Source organism: Papio anubis, chromosome 8, assembly GCF_008728515.1.
Source record: "Papio anubis isolate 15944 chromosome 8, Panubis1.0, whole genome shotgun sequence".
Lineage (NCBI taxonomy): Eukaryota > Metazoa > Chordata > Mammalia > Primates > Cercopithecidae > Papio > Papio anubis.
This window is the reverse complement of record NC_044983.1, coordinates 126,581,531-126,602,865: the sequence shown is the minus strand read 5'-3', so window position 1 is coordinate 126,602,865 and position 21,335 is coordinate 126,581,531. Positions and strand designations below refer to the sequence as shown.

The window sequence follows — 21,335 nt, the reverse complement described above, 5'->3', positions numbered from 1 at the left end:
AGTAATAATGTATTGTATACATCAGAATATCTACAAGAGAGGATTTTAAATATTTTCTACACGAGGAAATGATGAACAGTTAAGGTAAGTAATGGATATGCTAATTACCCTGATTTGATAATTTTACAATATATATGTTGAAATATCACTTTGAACTCTATAAATATGGACAGTTATTATTTACCAATTAAAAATAAAACTAAGAAAAAATAATAATGGTTTAAATGCATGCATTGATTTGTTGTGAATTTATAGTTTACTATTACATTCATTTGCATCACAATGCATGGCTAAAAATACAATGGAAGTAGAGACTGTATTAGTTTGCTTTCACACTGCTGATAAAGACATACCGAAACTAGAAACAAAAAGAGGTTTAATTAGACTTACAGTTCCACATGGCTGGGGAGGCCTCAGAATCATGGTGGGAGGTGAAAGGCACTTCTTACATGGTGGCAGCAAGAGAAAATGAGGAAGAAGCAAAAGCGGAAAGCCCTGATAAACCCATCAGATCTCGTGAGATGTATTCACTATCACGAGAATAGCACGGGAAAGACCGGCCCCCATGATTCAATTACCTCTCCCTGGGTCCCTCCCACAACAAGTGGGAATTCTGGGAAATAAAATTCAAGTTGAGATTTGGGTGAGGACACAGCCAAACCATATCACTGTACTTACTTTGAAGTTTCCCAACTGCACTGCTTAAATTAGAGGTGAAAAGTTTCAGCAGAGGAAACGCGGAAGTCCGGTAGTTTCTAGGTTGAACGCTATAAGTTGGCAGCAGACAGAACCACACTGTCTGTTGAATATTCATTGACCTGAGAAGCAGGGACTGCTGGGATATGGGTTGACCAGAAACAAAATGGAACCCGAAGAATGGTTTTGTTTATCTTGTTTTTGCTTCTTTACTCTTCACCCACTCCCCATTCTTCCTGACTCCAGCCAGAAACAAAAGGTGCCCATCTGTTTCTGACTATGGTTCTCATCCTGGGCAAAAATGGCCAACAGATTGTCTGTGGGTCACTGATACATCATGTCAGTATTGCTATTAAAGATAATAAATGCCAGTAGTAAAGCTTAGAGCATTCACTTTTAGAATATGAGCTCACTTAGCTTTTTCCTCAAGATCAGTTGGTAGCTATATCGACCAATTTTTCAAAGTCCTAAAATTTAGTCTTGGACCCAGTCCAGGGTCACACTGGGTCTAAAATGCAGGATTCAAATCCAGAGCTCATACTCTTTCTCCTTAGTTGCACTGCTTTTCACAACTGAAGACTAAGTGTGAGATTTATCCTGGTTAAAGCTAGTAATTAACAGGTGTGTAATGTCATGCTCACCCATAACCCCTCCCCCACTGTCCAGCAATAGCATATGGAAGGGTTGACAAGTCAATACAGGGATGTTCTTTCAGACACTTCCTGTGCTGTCTCCTAGCATCTTGCACTTGCCTCTAATTCCAGCCATGTCTACACCAAATCATTCTATGCCAACTTTGACTCACTTTCTGCTCATGGCATCTTGCCTTAAGCATGAGCCACACACTTTTCGCTTTCAGTCAAGGACATTACCACTGTGTATGAACAGCATATGAACACCAGTGAGAGACTTATTTGAGTCTGTGCAAGCCAGAGTGGATTCAAATTCAATTGTTTTATTTACTTTTTCTTAATGGCAAATCTCTTAACCTTTTCCAGCCCCAGTTTTTCCATCTAATAAAATATGGCTGAGAATATTTAACTCAAATAAATACTATGGAAGCTGTAGATAAAATACGCAAAATGATACATAGAAGCTGTTCTTTAAGTGTTAATGTTTCTCCCTTCCTAGCTGTCATCCTATTTCATCCATATGGATGAGAGCCTTAGGAAAATCCCAGTGGAGACTGAAGCATGCCCATTTTGGAATAAATGTAAAACTTACCAACAGAAGAAAAAAGAGCTCCCCTTTCTCTTTCTCCTAGCAAAGATTATAATTGAGTGTCAATATATGTTCTAGAGTCCACACAAATTTTCAGGGCTTTCAAATAGTAAGAGAATCTGATTAACAAACTATATTCTTTTCATGCTTTATAATAAGTATTTTATGTTTTCCACTTTTGTATATTTTTGATAGTTGCCACCATAGTGGATCTACTCTGAGGAATGTTTTACAGTTAGTAAAAATCAACATTGATGAACTCCTCTTTTTATTAAAAAAAAAAAAAATTGTACATTAGTTCTGAGAAAATTTGGTGCTCAATAGCCCCATCTACTGGAGAAAGATAACACTAAACAGGCATTTTTCCCATTGGTACCCTTAGAAAAAGAAAATAATTTGAGGAAATAATACAATCTAATTTATTTCTTAAAAATTTCACATTGGCTGCTTGTGAATAAGAAAACCACAGGAGATATGGGCAAAAGTAGAATCGGAGAACATTTGGGTTCCACAGCAATGATTCTGGAGAGAAATTACAGTGGCATGGATTAAGGCAATGTACACAGAGATGAAGAGAAGAATACTGATTCAGGTTAAAGCTGAGAGACATGCTGATGGAGTGAAAGAATATTTCCATGTCTTTAACAGGAGCAACTAAGTCAATAGGGATGTTATTCTCTGAGGTGGGAAGATAAAGACTGATACAAATGGGAACAAGGAAAAATGAGAATCAGTGTTTCAACTGGGTGATGTTGTGTTTAAAATGCATCTAAATATGCAAGTGAAGATGGTAAATAAGTAGTTGGATATCTAAGTCTGGAACTCGATGAGTGGTCAGCGTTGAAAAAGACACATTTAGGAATCATGGCCATCAAAATGTTATTGAAAGCTATTATACTGGATGAATTCATTTTAGGAGATAAGGGAAGAACCAAGAAGACCACAGCTTCCAGAAACCAGTTCCTGGAGTGTTTCAATATTCAGAGGTCAAGGAACAAAGCAAAGGTAGCAAGGAGCTTGAGTATGATCAGGAGGGTAAGAGGAATATCAAAGAATGTGGTATCAGGGAAGCCCAAGGAAGAGAGTTCAAAAAGAAAAGAAATGTTGCTAAATAAGGCATCATAGAACCTTGACAAGAACTTGGGGATGGTGGCAATGGGGTGCAGAAGGACTGCTGGAAAGAGGAGGGAAAAAAAAAAGGGCCAGTAGCTGTTCACGAAAGAAGGAAAAAGGGAGATTCTTCAGGTGGAAGACTCCACACCACCAATAAAAATGATCATATTTTAATACATTTACTTCTCATTCTTTAAATATGTTCAAAACGTACAAATTATTTTGTATCTTACTTTTTTCTCCTAACATTATGATAGTGTTAGCTTATCAAGTTATTATAGATTCTGCATAAAGACAATTTTAAATGAATCTATAATGTTTCATTGAATTAATTTGCCATAGTTTGTTTATTCTCTGAGCATTTGTGTTGCCTCTTTTTGCTATTAAAAATGAATATTTTTGTGCATACATTTTTTTTCTCTATTTTGGACTATTTTTGTAGGTCAGTGTCTCAGAAGTGGCTTCTGAGATACATAACCAAATGGCTTTTCCAAACTACTATAGCAATTTAAAATGCCACCCACAATGTATGAGGTTGTTACATTCACCTCACTGCCATTAGCATTGAATCTAATTATTTGGGGAAGGTGATAATTAATGGGCAAAACAAGCATGATCGTGTTTTATTTAATATATCTCATGATTATTTGTAACAGTAATTTTTCCTGTGTTTGTTTTCTAGCTAGGATACATCTGTTGATGTTCTTTGCCTGTGAGTTTTTTAGAATTTCATTTTGTTTATTTAAATTGTCAGTTGAAGAGTTCCAATGTTTCACTGAATATAGTTTCCCAAGCTTGTCATTTATCTTATTACTTTAGTTACATGTTTTGCTTTTTTTGGTTACTTACGGAAGTTTTTTATTTATGTAATAAATATGCCTTTCTAATGAATGTGTGTTCTTGTCTTAACATTTTTTTTCTCATTCACAGGTTGTCTGTGACAAAATTTTAGCCCCAGACTTCTTTCCCCTACATCCCTTGGCATATGTTTGAGGAAGGCAAGATCATTTAATAATACTGTCAATTTAGACTGCTGGTATATATCAGTCAAGAACCAACTGTGCTGCCAAAATAACCATCTAATAGCATTTCTTCCAAAAGGTAAATGTAGTAAAGTCATTTTTATCTATACTCAAAGCAATGTCAGAGATTGCCTGGTTTATTGGCATCAGAAACCCCTACAGTAAGAAGGGTTATGTATCAAGAATAAACAGACTGGCTGAAGGAGGAGAGGGATGCTCAGCATATTTCTTTCTGGGTTCTATTAGTACAATCCCACCAAGCCCCTGCTGTGGATTCTGTTTATAACATAAGCCTCAGCTGGCTGAGTATTTACCATATGCTAAATATGTTGCATACATTATCTCATTTAATGCTTTCAGCGGCCCTCCTAGATAAGAGTTATTATCTTCATTTTATACTTCTAAAGTAATGGCACAGACAGGATTCCAGGCCAGGTTTGCTTGACTCTCAAACTCACAATCTTAACTCGCATACTCTATGCCTCTCTTGTGCTGTCCCTGCTGGGGGTTCTTGATCTTTGCTCCAAGACCTTCCCTCACTGGCAATGGCCACTAAGGGGCTCAGCTCTGATCTCTGTTTCCCAGAACTGATGACAACCTCCTTGGACTTCCGGTTTCAGCTCCCACTTTTGTCTCACTCCCTGGCTCTGCCTCTCAATATGGCACAACAAACAACCAGAAAACTTAAGAGCACAGGATCACTTTGGAGGAGATGTTTAATACAATTAAAGATCCATGAATATTAGTCTGTGAATGAAAGTATTACTTTCAGTGTTGTTTTCAGGGCAAATATGTATGTGGTTAATGATCTCCTAATTCTGAAAATTGCCAAACCCTATTAGGAACACAGTAGTCTTTGGATTTTGTATTTTTAGAGTTGTCAACAACCTTAGGAATTAACTTATTTATTTCCAACCCTCTATCTTAGAGACAAGTGTCATACAATAAACTAACTTTTCTTGTAATTACCAGCAGAGCTGGGACTAGAACACTAATTATCTTCTTGCTCATTAATCTGGCTCTTATCACCTGCTGGTTTGCTAAAAAACCCATTTAGAGAAGGAGAACAAAAAAAAATGAACTAAAATTTATTGGGCCATTCATATATCTGGCACATCATTTAGCATTTTATACGAATCATCCCATTTACTACTAGATGCTACTAGTATTTTTATCTCCAATGTGTATATTTTTTAAATGGGTAAAGGATCGAGTCACTTGCCCAAGATCAATAGATAATAGAGCAAAGATTTGAATTCATGTCTATGAAACTTTATGTTGTGTCCAATACACATTGTCAACCTACTAATAGCAGTTAAGAAAACCATCCATGAACTTTTGGCCATACAGCTCACCCACATCAGAATACGTCTCTTCCTACACTCCTGACTCCCCTCCCTGAAAACATGCCAGGGATAAACTGTCTTTGACCAAGCAGTGAAATGCCAACTTGACCCTGGACTTCATCAGGGCCAAAGGCCAAGTTAGAACTGAGAAGGAGAAATTAGAATAGTCAATAGGGTGGCAATTATAATGCTGCAGCAGCTTAGAGGGAAAGCTGAAGTGACTGGGATTATTCAATCTGACGTGAGGTAAAGGGACTGACGTAATCGCAGTTTTCAGACATATTAAACGTTATTATACTTAAGATGGTGGCCAGCTGTTCTTTATCTTCTCTAAGAATGACATCAGAGGAGCCTACATTAAATGGAACAAAATGGGGAAGAAGCAGGCCTTTCTGTCTTCGAAGCAGAGAATGTGGTCAGATGTTGGGAGGTGATGGTCTTTTTGGAGACGCACATTCATCAACCTCTTGAAAGAACTAGCCAAAGTTCTGTGTCAGGTTGTTTAGAATTAATGATATTATAAAATTCCTTCCATTCTACATTTTCTAATAACCTAGAACTCTGTAAATACTAGAAAACTTGTCCTAAGTACAATAATAATGATAAATGGAAATACATATAATGATTACAGTAGGAAACTATTATTTTCTAAACAGCAATCCCCTGCCTTCTTCTGAGGACATTCTTGTTCCTGCTGGTTCTTTTGAGATTCCTTTGCTCCCGTGTTATTCACACCATTGAAGCAGCTACTATACATGGGAAGTTTACTGTATATGAATCCACCCTCTTTATTACATGATTGGTCCAGGCCTTGGATCAATGAGTCTCTTCCCTGGAATTTTTGAACTTGGAAAAGAGAGATTCATGTCAAAAATACTAAACTTGTAAATATGAGAAAGGTTTGGGAGCTCCCCTTTGCCACTTATTACATAGGTTAAATCTGAGGAATGGAATGAGGATGGGGGTAGAAGGCATCTAGCTTAAAACACAGAAAAAAAAGTAGACCAATAAATAATATTCAGAAAGAGGAACAAAGATAATTGACCAAGGATTCTACTGCTATTAAAGTTTCTTGTTCTGATTTATCCTAAGGTTCAGGCCTGTTCCTATCTCATGCAATCCTAAGAAAATTTGTAATACATTGTTATTTTGTTTAAGTTAATTTGAGTTAGATTTCTGCCATGGAAAACCTAAGGGTCTTGACTAATACCATGATAACAATGACATTGAGACTCACATCAACTGTAAATGGAGCCACCACCAATTATGCAAACACTTGACTCAATTACCTTATTTAATTCTCACATGATCCCTTCAAGGTGAGCATAAATATTCCCATATTAAAGATGAAAAAACTAATAGAGACTGACAGAGGTTGACTAACTTGTCGTATACCATGCAGTCAGCAAAGGGCAGAATTGAGATAAACATCCAGGCTAGCTGTCAGTTCTGTGGATCAGAGGATAACATTAACATCACTAATCTAAGCATTCATTAAATTATCTTAGAATTCAAGTACTTTTTTCTGGGTCCAAAATTTAAAAAAAAAAAAGAAATAAAAACTTATGTTTAGTACATTTGACTAATTCTTACATTATTATTTCATACTTTTGGTCTCTATATTTCCATAAATGTCCCCTTGTTATTCCTCTTTAGAAAATACCGGTGTTACATTGGGATAGAGAAGATTAAATTCATTGAAAATATCGCTATAAGACATAATGACAGTCTAGAAAAGAACAAAATGACTCTGACTCTACGTTAAGGAAGATTTAATCATTTTTGAGGAGGAGGACTAAAAAATGTGACGTGGCGTTGCTTTTTTATGAAACCCAACACTGTCTGACCTTATATCCTGCAATTCTCCCTCTTGCTCATGCTACTGACTTCTCTAGTACTATTAGGTCCACTTGACCCCAGGGCTTTGGCAGTGCCTCCCTGCTATGTGTGGTACTCTCTTCTAAATACCTGTATGGCTCGTTTCTTCTTCATCACCAACTAGCCTTTGCTCAAATGTCAGTTTCTAACCCCTTGACGATAAATGAGTTAATACAACTGAATTATTTAGGAGAGTGCTTGAAACTTCATAAGTGCTGGGTATTCTCCAGGCTCTGGTGACTTGCTGGCACTGGGGATGGAGAGAGTGAGGGAAGTGTACAATGAAGTTGCAAGAATATAATACTAAAATAATGAATTAATTTTCACCCCCCAACAGTTAAATTGTTGAGCCCCTGCCACTCCTCAAATATCACATGAACAAGTTTGAAAGCTCACCTGGAGTATCTCACTCGTACTCCCAAATGTCAGTCCTTCTGGCTGCTGTATGCATATTCTGTCTCTCCTCTATGTTGCTTCCAGCTCCAGATTAGTAATTGACAAGTTCTTGCAGAGATAGTCTATGAATTCTTGATACAGGTCTTAGACCTAGGTCTTCAGAAACCTCTGCACTAGGCTAGAGTGGGAGAAAGTCCTCATCTGCTTGAGAATCCTCTGTTATAAGCCCACATGCCTGACTTCTGTCCTCTGAAACTCGGTTTCATTTCTTTTCATTTCCCTACTCTTTAAAAGTAATCTCAAATCTATTTCCTTTAGGAAGTTTTCCCATCCTCTTCAGAGACCAAGACTGTGGCACTAGAGTTTTTTTTTTTTTTTTTTTTTTGTCCTACCTCTACTGGAGCTGCCTTTTCATAGGTCTTGTGAAGGAGTGTAAGGATGTGAGCCTCTTGAGACACAGGAAAGTCTGAGTGATGTTAACTGGGCTATGATAAAGAAAAAAATTGCCTCTCCTTTTCAACGATGACCCTAAACAACCTGGATGTCTAGATGATTCTCCTTTCCAAATTAGTTGTTACCCTCTGAGGTCCACTGCTGGAGATGTTGAGGGAATATTGTTTCCCAGTGTCTTAAGAAGGAGGAGAAAGGGGGCATACAAACACATGTCTAGTCAAATACCCAGCTAAAAGCTATATTTATCATTTAATCCTCACCGTAACACAATAATGTAAATAACACTATTCTTGTTTTTTGAAATGAACCAGATTTTCAGAGAACTTGCCCATAATAATACAACTAGTAATAACAAAGCTAGAAGCCTATCCATTTGTCTTTTTGCTACTGAATTCACTGCATCATGCTCCCTTCCACACTTGCTACTGTCCTTCCCACATGTCAGAAAACAGATTCCTAGACCATTGTCTCAGCCACTTATGTCTCAGACAACATAGGACACAAAAAGTCTTAGTAAGAACTCAATTTAAGAACAACTGGCATGTAACAAATGGCAAAACTGAGGCTGGGTAGGGGAAGTGACTTAGCCTTAGTTACCTGGTAAGCTAATATCTAAGATGGGGGTATCCTGACCTCTCCACCAGTGTTTTATTTTTTCCAAAATTACTACAAGTGGTAGATTGGGGCTAACAGGTGGATGATCTTAATTTATCTCTGAACAATCCCTAACACTAACTTTGCAAGCTGCAATGAACCCAAGGCAACAAATCACAGCCCCACGAGCACCTGGCATTCTCTTCTAAGCTGCTGACTGCTTCGTGCGGCTTCTAGGGGGTGGGGGAGTGATCCAGCTTGGCAAATGTCTAGGGAGACTACCGAGCAAGTGACTTTGGAAAAAACAAGTGTCTATTTGCTCTTGAAATGACCTTAATTACACCTGTCAAGAGATTTCCACTTGAACAGTTTAACATGAAAACTAGAGGGTGAGTGGACGCTTCAAGCTCTAAATCGGAAAGACTCACCAATTACGTTTCTCTATGGCTCCTTTCTCTGGGCTTTTCCCAGGCTCAAGTGCTGCAGGCAGCAGACAAAAGGCAGAACAGCAGTGGAGTCTGGGACAGGCCTCTCTGGGAAAGGTGGTTTATTCATCACGGACACTTTTGTTCCTCCCACCTCCTGAATGTAGGAATCCTTGAGACTCAATTCTTTGAGGCACTGGATACTCAGGGCATTTTGAAGAGTATCTAATGCAAAAAGCCCAATTCAATGCCTCCAGAGCTCTGTGGTATCCCTAACAACAGTCTCTGCTCGAACTTCTCTAGTGAAAATGAACTCACTGTTGAGTCCTATCCCATTAGACTGTGTTGGATATGGAATGTGGGCTAGACTCTGACGTGTAAAGACCTGAGCTTAAATATGGATAAACTGTGTGATTTTTGGCCCAGTTTCTTACCTCTCTGGACCTCAGCTTCTATACTTATGAAATGGGAATGTTAACACAATCAGGGCTGGGGGAACAATTCAGTGATTTAAGGCCTAGATTGTGCCTAACACAGTGCCTTTTTGTTTTCTTCTCTTCCAATACAGTCTTTCTACATCTTAAACAACATCATGCAGTTTCAATGTTTAAAATGCCCTTCTCTGGAGTTTACCGCTAAGTGTAGAAGGAACTACACTTAGTTCTTGGTTTTCTACACTAAGTCTTGGTTTTCTCTGAATATCTTTCCTAATAGCTCAATGTGTTTAATGAACATCTCCACCCGAGTGTCCCACTGACACTTCCAGTGACTTGATTTGTTATTGAGAAGGCTAAATACATGTCAGCACACACTCACTGTATCACAAGCTCATTTTCATGTCTTTAATCCTGTTTCCCAGTGTTTAACACTGTTACTGAGCTCAGATGGAGGTCATACATGTTCATCCATGGAGCAAATTAAGGATGCACATATTCAGTGTTAGAATTTGACAGCTGTATCCTGAGCACCAGTTCTACAATGGGCCTTTTTTAAGCACTAGGGAATCAGTAGTCTCCAGAGTCACAACTTGTGAAAGTGAAAATGTAATCATTGCTTCAGTCATTCACATGAGAATACAATTGCTAACTGGCACGTGGACTATGCTATGTGCTCACCAAATCTTGTTGTATAGCCCTGCCTCCTTGACCAATGGAATATGAGTCTTCCCAGCCTTTTGCAGCTAAGTGGGCCCTTGCAGCTTTTTTTGACCATGAAATATGAGAAAGGATGTGTATTTCTTCCTCGTTGAGCCAGTGTAAAACACCAAACAATTCTTCCATCTTTTTTTTTCTCATCACAGTGAACTGACAAGTCATATGTTGAGATAGTGCAGCCTCCATGATGCTGGATCCTTGAGTGACTCTATGGAGTGAAGCCTCCCCGAGTAAATATGCACTGGATACGAGGATATGCAGGAAATAAACTTATGTTCACTTATGCCACTGAAATTTCAAGGTTTATTTGGTGACTTCAGTACAACCTACCTTATCCTGATTAATGTGGCACTCATTAAGTAACTATAAAAAAGACAGAATTAAAGGTAAGAAACATGAAATATACATTATTGGAGGAAAATATGTGCTTTTTAATAAAACTTTTATTCTAAAAGATCACTATTAATCTCAATTTTCCTAACTAATTCATGTTACTTTATAACTTAGATTGGTGGTTTTAAGTTCAGCCTCCATGTAAGGGTCCAGAAATCACAGCCACTAAAAAATAGCCGATGAAAACTATATAACGTTTATTTCCTGGGAAATCCAGCATGAAATATTTTCTTATTAGCATAGGCTTATGTCCCTTTTTACTTCTTAGGCTAAACAGTCTATCCCCTTTGACTTCTGCCACATGTCAGGAAACATTTTCATCTCCCTTCTCCTGGGCTCTCCCATGACTGTTTGTTGTAATTTGGATTCATTTCTAATCACACCTTTGGAGCCCATTTACATGGTGCAATAGAGCACAGAAAAAAGTAAATGCACTTAATCAAGCCCTTGTTTCGGGCACTTTTACCCCACTGTCTTACTTAATCCTCCTACCAGAGAGGGAAGCATCATAGTCTCATAGTCCCCATTATGCTGATGGGGAAGTTGAAGTTCAGTGCATTTATGTGACTGACCCAAAGTGAGACAGGTAGCAAATGGCTGAGCCAATATTCTCATTAATAAGTGTTTGATTCGAGAGCCTGCGGAACAGGGGTCAGTGCCCATTCCTGACTTTCCCTCTACCCAGTTGCCTTCAGTAATAAGAATCCGCTAAACCTTGAAATAGACTGCTAAAATTTTACAAAATATTTTAGAGTTTGTAGCTACTTTCATTATTATTATTATTACTGGTTTTTAGATTTTCACAACCTTCCTGCAATTGGTTTAGTATATAGGTTACAATTTCAGGCAGCAAGCTTCCTGGCTCTGTAACTCACCAAAGGTGAGACTCAGGCACATTTCAGCATCCCTTTGAACCGTGATTTTCCTGTCTATCAAATGGGGAGACATTGCTTGCATCAACATAATAGAATTGTTGGCAGAATTAAATGAGATAATCAATGTCAAATACATCTGATGTTGCTTGGAACATGGCACATGCCTCGAGGGTGTCAGATTTGTTATTAATGCTGCTGAGTCTTATTTAGTGAAGGAAATGAAGACTCAAGGCTAAGAGATCTGAGAAAGGAGAGAAAATGAAGCTTCATCTTCAGTGACTTCTCCATCATCTCCAGTGGCTTCACAGAGCTGTAACCAGCAAAGCTGTGACAAAGACAGGTCTTTTTGCTGCTTGTCCACTGTTCAGTTTGCCTCACCTCAACTTTATGGGCCAAGTTATTTTCATAAGCTGGCTGGGAATCCCATCACCTGGCTTATCTATCTTGCAAAACACAGAAAGGTTAAGAAATAAAATTAGATAAAATATGATAGTCCAGTTTTGAAAAATGCTAGCAGTGTTTTTAACCATAGATTACTCTTACTAAGGTGGAAAGCAGTAAAACTTGGTTAGCTACCTGGTGGAGTCAGAGAAAGAGGAGTTTGAATTTCAGCTCTGCCATTTATATTCTTTGTGATTTGGAACAAACTGTTTAAATTCTCCAAAAATTAGCTTATTTATCTAGAAAATGAGGATAATAATTACATTTACTTCATTTAATGTTTGCAATAATTAAATGTGAGAACCTAGGCAAGTGCTGCCAGAACTAGGAAAAAGATACAACAAGGTTGGCAATTCCTATTCTTGTTTTAATGATTTATGCAAAGTGCTTAGCTCAGTACACATCCTGATACTCAATACAGGGTATCAGCTGTGATTTTTTGTACAAAATGAAGGGATACAAAAATAGAGTTAGAAATAATAAATTCTAGTATTCAATAGTGCAGTAAAAATTATAGTTAAGAATGATTTACTATATATTTCAAAATAACTAGAATAGAAGAATCAGAATGTTCCCGACACAAAACAAAGATAACTGTTTGAGGTGATGGATATCACAGTTACCCTGATTTGATCATTACATATTGTATACAGGTATCAAAACATCACACGTACCCCCAAAATATATACAACTTTGATATGTCGATTTAAAAATAAATTTTAAAAGTGAGTAAACTTTCTTACAAAATTTCAAAAAAGTCCTCGACCTTGAGAGGGAGAGAAAATGTGATTTTAAAAAATGGCTAGTTGACAGCTTTTGGGAAGCTGTGTTCAATAAATACATACACAGATATGCATTTGTGTATGTGTATGTGTGCATGTGTGTTTGTATGTGTACAGTCGTGTGTTACATAATGAATAATGAACAATATGTACAATGGTGCTTCCATAAGATTATAATACTGTATTTTTACCATGCCTTTTCTGTGTTTAGATACATTTGGATACACAGATACTACTGTGTTACAATTGCCTATAGAATTCAGTAGAGTAACATGCTGTACAGGTTTGTAACCTAGGAGCAACAGGCTACTCCATATAGCCTAGGTGTACAGTAGGCTATATCACCTAGATTTGTGTAAGCACACTCTATGATATTTTCACAATGATGAAATTGCCTACCAACACATTCCTTAGATTTTATCCCAGTGATTAAGCAACGAATGACATATATATATATATATATATATATATATATATATTCCCAATAATTCTGAAGCTACTCTGCGAATGAAAAGTTGAATTGCATATGTAATAGTCTCTTGAAGAATACTTAGATTGATATTGGCCACATAATGTAACTAATTAATGCACATGACAAATAATCTGAGCTCAATTGTAACCCCAGAAAAATGTGAACGTAGCTCAGAAATGAGAGAGAATTGTAGCACGTGTGTGTGTGGTAAAGAGAAGTTCAAGATAGGCTTCTTTGAAGAGATTACCCTGCAGCTGGATTTTAATTAATATGTCAGATATGTATCTTACATATTAATTTTTATATATGTGTGTGTGTGTGTGTGTGTGTGTGTGTCAGTGAGAGGCAATGTGAAGTATGAGGGGATTTCTGGAATAAGGGATGCAATGAGCAAAGAAATATGGGAGAATAAGAATGGGGAGAAAAGGGAAAGGAGACGCGTGGTACAGTGGGGCAAAAGTGCATGTGTATCTGTTTCTGTTTACATTTGCATGTATTTATGTATGTATATGTGTGTAGACATGGGTGTGTATATATGTGTGGGTGCATACACCTCTCCGTGCATATTGGAGAAAACGAAGTTGGAAAGAGAGACTAGAGCCTGAATGTGAGGGACTATTTATGCCTGATATGGTTTGGCTCTGTGTCCACACCCAAATCTCACCTTGAATTGTAGTAATCCCCACATGTTGTGGGAGGGACCCAGTGGGAGGTAATTGAATCATGGGAGGCGGGGTTTTCTCATGCTGTTCCCCTGATAGTGAATAAGTCTCATGAGATCTGATGGTTTTATAAAGGGGAGTTCCCCTGCACATGCCCTCTTGCCTGCTGACATGTAAAACGTGACTTTTCTCCTCCTTGCCTTCTGCCATGGTGGTGAGGCCTCCCCAGCCATGTGGAACTGTGAGTCAATTAATCCTTGCTTTGTAAATTTCCCAGTCTCGGGTATGTCTTTATTAGCAGCATGAGAATGGATTAATACAATGCCTGATAATTTTTATAATTTATTTGTAGACTGTAGGAGTTAACATTTTTAAAGATGGAGTTGACAAGATAGCAGCTAGAGCTTTTGGACTATAAATCTGAGAGCTGAATAAAGGATGATTCGAGTAGGGAAAGGGTTAGACAAGATGCTAATTAAATGACATTTAGTTTAAGATACATAAAATATGAATGCTTTAAATCATAAAACTATAGTCAGTAGCAAGAGCTATTTGCCAGGTATTTGGAGCATCCATTCCTTTAAACAGAGTCTCAGAACTTTCATAAGTCAAATGGAAGAAATTAGAAACATACAGATTTTATTCTAAAAAACCTGATATGTTAGAAATGCAGTAAAAAATCCTCTGAGAAGCTATTTCTAAAGAATTAATGCATTCCAATTATTTGGTGGGTTGTTGAAATTCAGATTAGGAGTAGGGTGATCCTTCTCCTTCTGGTAAAAGCTTTAGCTTCTGAAAACCATTGTTGAAATCAAGTTTCACTTCCTTATTGAAAATTCATTGAATCTAGAAAATGTATCAAAATGGAAATCAACTTTTTAACGGAACTGTTAATTGACATTTAGATGGATTGTCTGAGGATTATATGAAGTAATTGGAGTAGAACAATTTCCATATATGCAATAAGCACCAGATAATTATTAACTGCTATTATGTTGTTATTATTGCCTTTAATCCAGTGCTTGATTCTAAATATGTGGCCTGTCCAAGGTTTCTTCTCTCTAAATTTGCAGTTGTGGAATTTCTTATGTGGATATTTCCTTCTGCTGGGAAAAGTTGCTCCCCATGTGAGATCCCTCAGTTGTTCAATGAAAGGCTACTTTCTGTGTCCCCAAATCAAACATCTTACAGCTTATTAGGGGTATTACTATCGAAACATTTCATACTCTTTCTCTTGGGTTACAGCTTCAGACAATATATTCTCATTTAATCATCCCAACATTATTTTTACAATACCTAAAAATGTTAACACTTAGGAACATTATATATGTTTCTGTTAATATTACTGCTACATAGGGAAAATACCAGAATCCCAATCTAGAGTTTTCTCTCTTTTTTTTGACTTTTAAGTTTGGAGGTACAAGTGCCTGTTTGTTACATAGGTAAACTTGTGTCATGAGGGTTTGTTGCACAGATTATTTTGTCACCAGGTATTAAGCCTAGGACACATTAGTTATTTTTCCTAATCCTCTCCCTCCTCCCAGCCTCCACCCTCTTACAAGCCCCAGTGTGTGGTGTTCCCCTCTATGTGTTCATGTGTTCTCATAATTTAGCTCCCAGTTATAAGTGAGAACATGTGGTATTTGGTTTTCTTTTCCTGCATTACTTTGCTGAGGATAGCGGCCTCCAGCCCCATCCATGTGCCTGCAAAGGACATGATCCATTCTTTTTATGGCTGCATAGTATTCCATGGTGTATACGTACCACACTTTATTTATCTAGTCTACCATTGATAGGCATTTAGGTTAATTCTATGTATTTGCTATTGTGAATATACACATGCATGTGACTTTATAACAGAATGATTTGTATTCCTTTTGATACATGCCCAGTAATGGGATTGCTGGGTCAAATGGTATTTCTGTCTTTAGGTCTTTGAAGAATTGCCACACTGTTTTCCACAATGGCTGAACTAATTTACATTCCCACCATCAGTGTATAAATGTTGCTTTTTCTCAACAACCTCATAAGCATCTGTTATTTTTGACTTTTTAGTAATCCATATCAAGTTCAGTGCTTTTTACATTCTTTAGGACAGATCAGCAAACGTTTTAACATTTTGAATGAACGTAGTGCTTACTCTATATCTATTGCCCAGTACTTACCAGAGCACTTATATAAAGCCAACAGTGTGCTGGAAGCAGTTCGGGAATTTTACAAGTCAGTTGTTACAAACAATTAGCTTGAAATTGGTCATAGTGACAGTATTTCGTCACACAGAAATTGATAAACACTGCAAATCTACCTCTCCAAAATAGATAAAAGCACTGATTGTTAAACATTTACCCAAAAAACACTGGAAGTCACTCAGTAATTCAATGGTGAATGAATAGTCTGTCTTGTAACCAATTATCTTCCTTTGAATATATCATCCAATTTTAAAACTAAAATTATCAGTTTTCAATTATGGAAAATTTCACAGAACTGAATAAGAGAGCTCATATTATTTTTAGAATAAATGGAAACTATCACTTTATGTTAATGGTGAAAAATAGTCTATCCATTTAATCGATGTTAAAATTATACATTTTTAAATAACAGTACTTTGAAGATTGTGATATAATTCTTATGGCTTTTTGCTTATTTTTTTTAAAACAAAATTAGTACTGCAAACTTACTCAGATGTGAGTAATGGTTCCCTTATCATAAAAGTCACTGTAATATTTTCCTGCAGGAGGTTTTGGAGAGCTCAGTTTACCTCCTGGGAGCCACTGCCCTCAGCATGTGCCCAAAGAACATGCAGGCATTCCACTGATACAACTGTTTCCAATGGTATTGTCAACTAGTAAAGGATTCCTTTAGGCAGCATTTAGGCCTGGGAAGAAGATAGTTGACCTTGAGTTTGGAAAAAAATTGCATAGAAAGCTTTTGATACTCTGCCTAAAATAATCTGAGTGCTTTTGTACACTCTTGGAGGGTCTCTGTTGTTTCATTTACCATAAAGGTTGCAGCAGGCATTTCTTAGGTTGAAAGAATGAGGAAGGCAGGCAATTAACATTTATTAAGCTTCTGATATTAGGCAGGTACTTTACATATATTAGTTACTTAATCCTTACTATAGACCTGTGAAGTGTTATCATTATTTTATATGTGGGATAAGTAAAGCTCAGAAGAGTTAAGTAACTCATGTAAAATTATGCAATTAGTAAGTGTAAAAAGGAGCAAAGAAACGTGAGAGAATAGGAAGGGGTTGTACGTGGAGAATGTGTTTTACTATGGCGGGGCAAAAATGCATATATGTGTGTTTGTTTATATGTATATATGTTATAAAAATGTGTGTGTGCATGTGTGTGTAAAACCCTGGTACTCAACATTAGGTTTGTTTGATTCGTAAAATATTAAAAGAATATATCAGGCACATGTAGGCACCTGCACATTCCTTTTTTGTTAAAATCTTACAGCACTCTTTATTGCAAAGACAAGGTCACTGAGGTTTAGGGAGGTGAAGTAATGTCTGAGTAAATGTGTGAGGCATAAGAGTATAGTCAAATTACACCATCATTTAGCAGCATTTATTTGTGATTTAATTGGGCTACAGTGTTAGAGCAGATGGGTGCTTGGTAAGTTCTACTCAGAGCCAGGAGACATGGTATCTTTGTCTATTGTGCATGCACATAAGAATGGTGTCAGCCAGCCTGAAAACCCATGAAAATGCATTGGTGACAGTGGAGGTCTGACCCTAAACCTCAAGGTTTCTTCACAGAGAGAAGAACATGACATAGAAAGAATTGGTGGTTTGTTGTCAGCTTTCTTTATTAGTTGCATAACCTTTACTCATGGAAATGGAGGAGAAAAGACAGGCTTCTGGGCAGCCTGGTTCTGGAAACTAAGGAATAAGAGAGAGCTGCATTATTGCAACTAGGCATCCCTATACAAGAGGACAATATCCTGGCATGTTAATAGTTATCCTTGGGTAAAGAGGGAAGGACAAGGGGTAGGGAAAGGAGAATTTAAAAAGTAAAAGTAAAAGGGACAAAAGGGAGAGAAAGACACTTATTGAACCACTCCATCCCAGACACTATTTATAAGTTAATTAATTTTATTTTCATGGGAGATCTATAATGTAGACATATTAATCTGAATATCAATTTTTATTTACATGCACGATACTCAGGTACAAAGTGGCTAATTAGCTTGGTCACAGAGCTACCAAGTAATGGGTTTGGGTCCAAATACAAAGCACTATAACTCCAAGTAAAAAGAGTTATTATTTATGAATACTCTCAACCTGAGAGACACAGGGTATTTAACTGACATTTAAGGATCATGACAATATTTCAAAACAGAGATTGAAATCCTTCTTTTATGATGAAAAAATCTGAGACAAGAGGACATTGCAGTCTTTTTCAAAGTCATATTTACAAGTTAGAGTCTCAGGATTTGAAAACTGGTGTTCCTGACTACAAAGCTTATGAGCTTTTTTTCTTACTATATTCTCACTATTGGAGGAAATCTATTTCCACAAGCATATTATCCTTTAAGACCATAGCTCTCCTTTCTGAAATTGCAAGTTCTGCCAGCAACTTAGAGCTCTTAAAGTCAATGTCTCAGCCATGTGTGTGACCTCAAAGCATTTTTGTTATTAATGATGTCATGATTTTCTCCACAGCAACACTCCCTTGTGTTCTAGATTTTGTGAGTGAAAAAAATTAAAGCCACATGGAAGGAAGTTGGTGGCATATAAAAACAGAACAATATTCTTTTTCTGAAGCACAACTTTGAAAAGACTGGCATTTTAGAAATACCAAGAAATTAAAAATTAAAAAATCTAACACACTCAGGGTGCTAGAAAGGGACATGGAGACTTATAATGGCTGTATTATATTTATACAGTTGGAAGTGAGAGACAGAGAGTAAGAACTGTTCTCCATGGTTTTACTATCAGTGACACTTTACAAACTTCTGCACTTTACCAGCTTAATTATAAAGATAACAATACTCTTAGATGATGTACATACCAAGCCTTAGATAAAATGCTAAGTTTTTTACATACCTCACCTGAATTAATCCTTATAATCACCTTAGTAGAAAGCTATACTTAATGAGGTTAACTCCTTCCTCCCAAAGCTAACCAGTGGCTGGACTCAAATTTGAACTTGACCCTGCCTGACACCAAAGTTCTGCATTCAGAATAAGCACATTTAATTAGACCATTTATCTAAGGGTTACACACATATATTTGTTTTCTATAGTTCTCTGATCTACTGGTTTAGCTATTAAAAGCATAATTAGTCTATTCCCGAGTAAGGTGAGGAAAGGGCTATGAAAACGCAAAGGGCGCGTTAAAAATAACTACATTAAGCAAATCATTCCCTTCGCTGGACCTCAGCTGTACAATAGGGAGACTTTAAAAGGTAACTGCAAGGATCTTCTTCAAGGAAATGTGTTTGAGAGGCACCTGGGTGATGGGAAGTGGGTACCAGTTTCAAGTCACTGGTACGTGAGCTCTATCTCAGCTCCAACACTTGCTAGCCGTGACTCTGGGCAAAAGATTGCATCTATCTGCACCTTCCTTTCCTCAACTTTAAAATAGGAATCAAAACACCAACCTATGAGTTACCATAGACTTAATGGGAAAAATGTGTTGGAAATATCCCACACAATTTCTGGAAAATATGATCAACACATTTTGTTTTCTTGCATTTCCCTCTTAATGAGAACCTTGTGAGAGGTTCTTGAAAGAATAAAGAAGGGAGAAGATCAATTCTTCAGATGAATTACACGATGCAGACCATTGACACATGAAAATGTAACGTCTCCTTCTCACTGTTTTTGTTTCTGCTTTCTCTAATAAGCAGAATGACAATGAATAAATCCAGGAATGAGAAAGTAACATTTGTTAGGAAAAATCAAAACCCAAGGAAGATTACGAGGAAAAATTTTATCTTATTCCTTCCTTTGGCGCTTGGCTAAGCCTCTATTCTTAAGTCTAATTATTCATTAAAGAAATATTAACTTGGATCCCACTAAGTGTCAGGTCCTGTGTTTGGCTCTAAGAGTAAATGGGAACCTAGATAAAGTCCCTCTCCTAAAGGTACTAAAGGTAAGACCTTAGGGATACAAGCAAATAAGTTTTTATTTTAATGCAGTGCAAAAGAAAAAAAAAAAGTGCTCTGATTGGGACAGGAAAACTTGCACATAGCCTGTATCTGAGAGGCCAGCAGGGGCAATGACATATAAAACTAGAGAAGAAGGCACATTTTAATTGAAGAAAAATGGAAGGACCATGAAGCACTGATGCTTTGGCTTGAGAACGGGATGAATGGATAGGAGAGACTTAGATGCCTAGGCAGAGATCTAGGTCTTTATTTCAAGGATACGGAGCATTCAAGAAGTAATGTGACATGGCCAGAAGCAATTACTACAGCACCACGTGCAAGCAGACAATGTGTGTGTGTGTCTGTGCATGCACATGTGTGTGTGTGTGTGTGCATGCACACATATGAAGGTGAGAGAGAGGTCTGGGTCTATGTAGCATATCTGGTAATGATTTTCTCTTGGAACACTGCTGCAGCTCCAGGTTCTCCCTTAACCTGCTTTGGCCATTTGTTTTCTCAGATAATCTATTTCCATTCTCTTTGTGTGTAGCTACTTTTTGCTCCTTAAGAGATTTTTTTTCCCCGCTATCAATTCTCCTAAAAACCCCCTTATATTTATCTCTCAGGGGACCAGCTCATTTGCTTCAGTACACATGGTCGAGGCCCATGCACTCTCCCCTAGTGCCAGTTTTAGTACAGGTTGCTTATCCTTTCTTTGAAAGCCACTTCAGGTGCTTTCTTTTCTTCCCCAAACAGCACAGAGGCTGAAACAGGTGAGGATTCATCGAGAAGAAAGGTCAGTGGTTAATAGGCATGGCCAGAAAGTTTCCATCAAACACATTCTTCTTCATAGTGCATAAAGCCCCAAGCGGCTCTGGGAAATGGAAGATGGCCCAAGGAGAAATGGCCAGGTGTCTCATGCAGAGCCTGCCTCATGTACAAGACACCCCAAACAATCCACATTAGGAGTGGTGTCCTCTTCTTTGCAGGTTAGAAAAAGAACACAGTTTTTAATTATATACACACACACACACACACCATGGGTAGTAATGAGCAAGAACTCACTGCCCGACACTTTCCACCCCCATCCAGCTCCACATAGTTAAGCACTTTTAATTTTTTGAACTTTCTTGGCATTTTTTTCTAATAGTTACTTATTTTAAAATACGCCTATACTATTACTTCATAATTTCTCACTTTGAGACGTTTTCGGTTGACTTTAGAACTCTAGAACACTTCCACCCAACCTCCTCTCCCTCCTTCATCCACTAAGTGTGACACTCTCTCTGCTTTCCATGGTTCCCTCCCCATTTT

General features: G+C 37.5%; 1 long non-coding RNA gene across 1 annotated transcript; it reads left to right on the top strand.

The window, feature by feature from the left end:
* Positions 1-598: 598 nt before the first annotated feature.
* On the top strand, positions 599-20,268 carry LOC108587375. Its single transcript, XR_001905914.3, has 3 exons — positions 599-4,131; positions 10,445-10,684; positions 18,593-20,268. It is a non-coding gene; the product is annotated as an uncharacterized LOC108587375 (long non-coding RNA).
* The last annotated feature ends 1,067 nt before the right edge of the window (positions 20,269-21,335 follow it).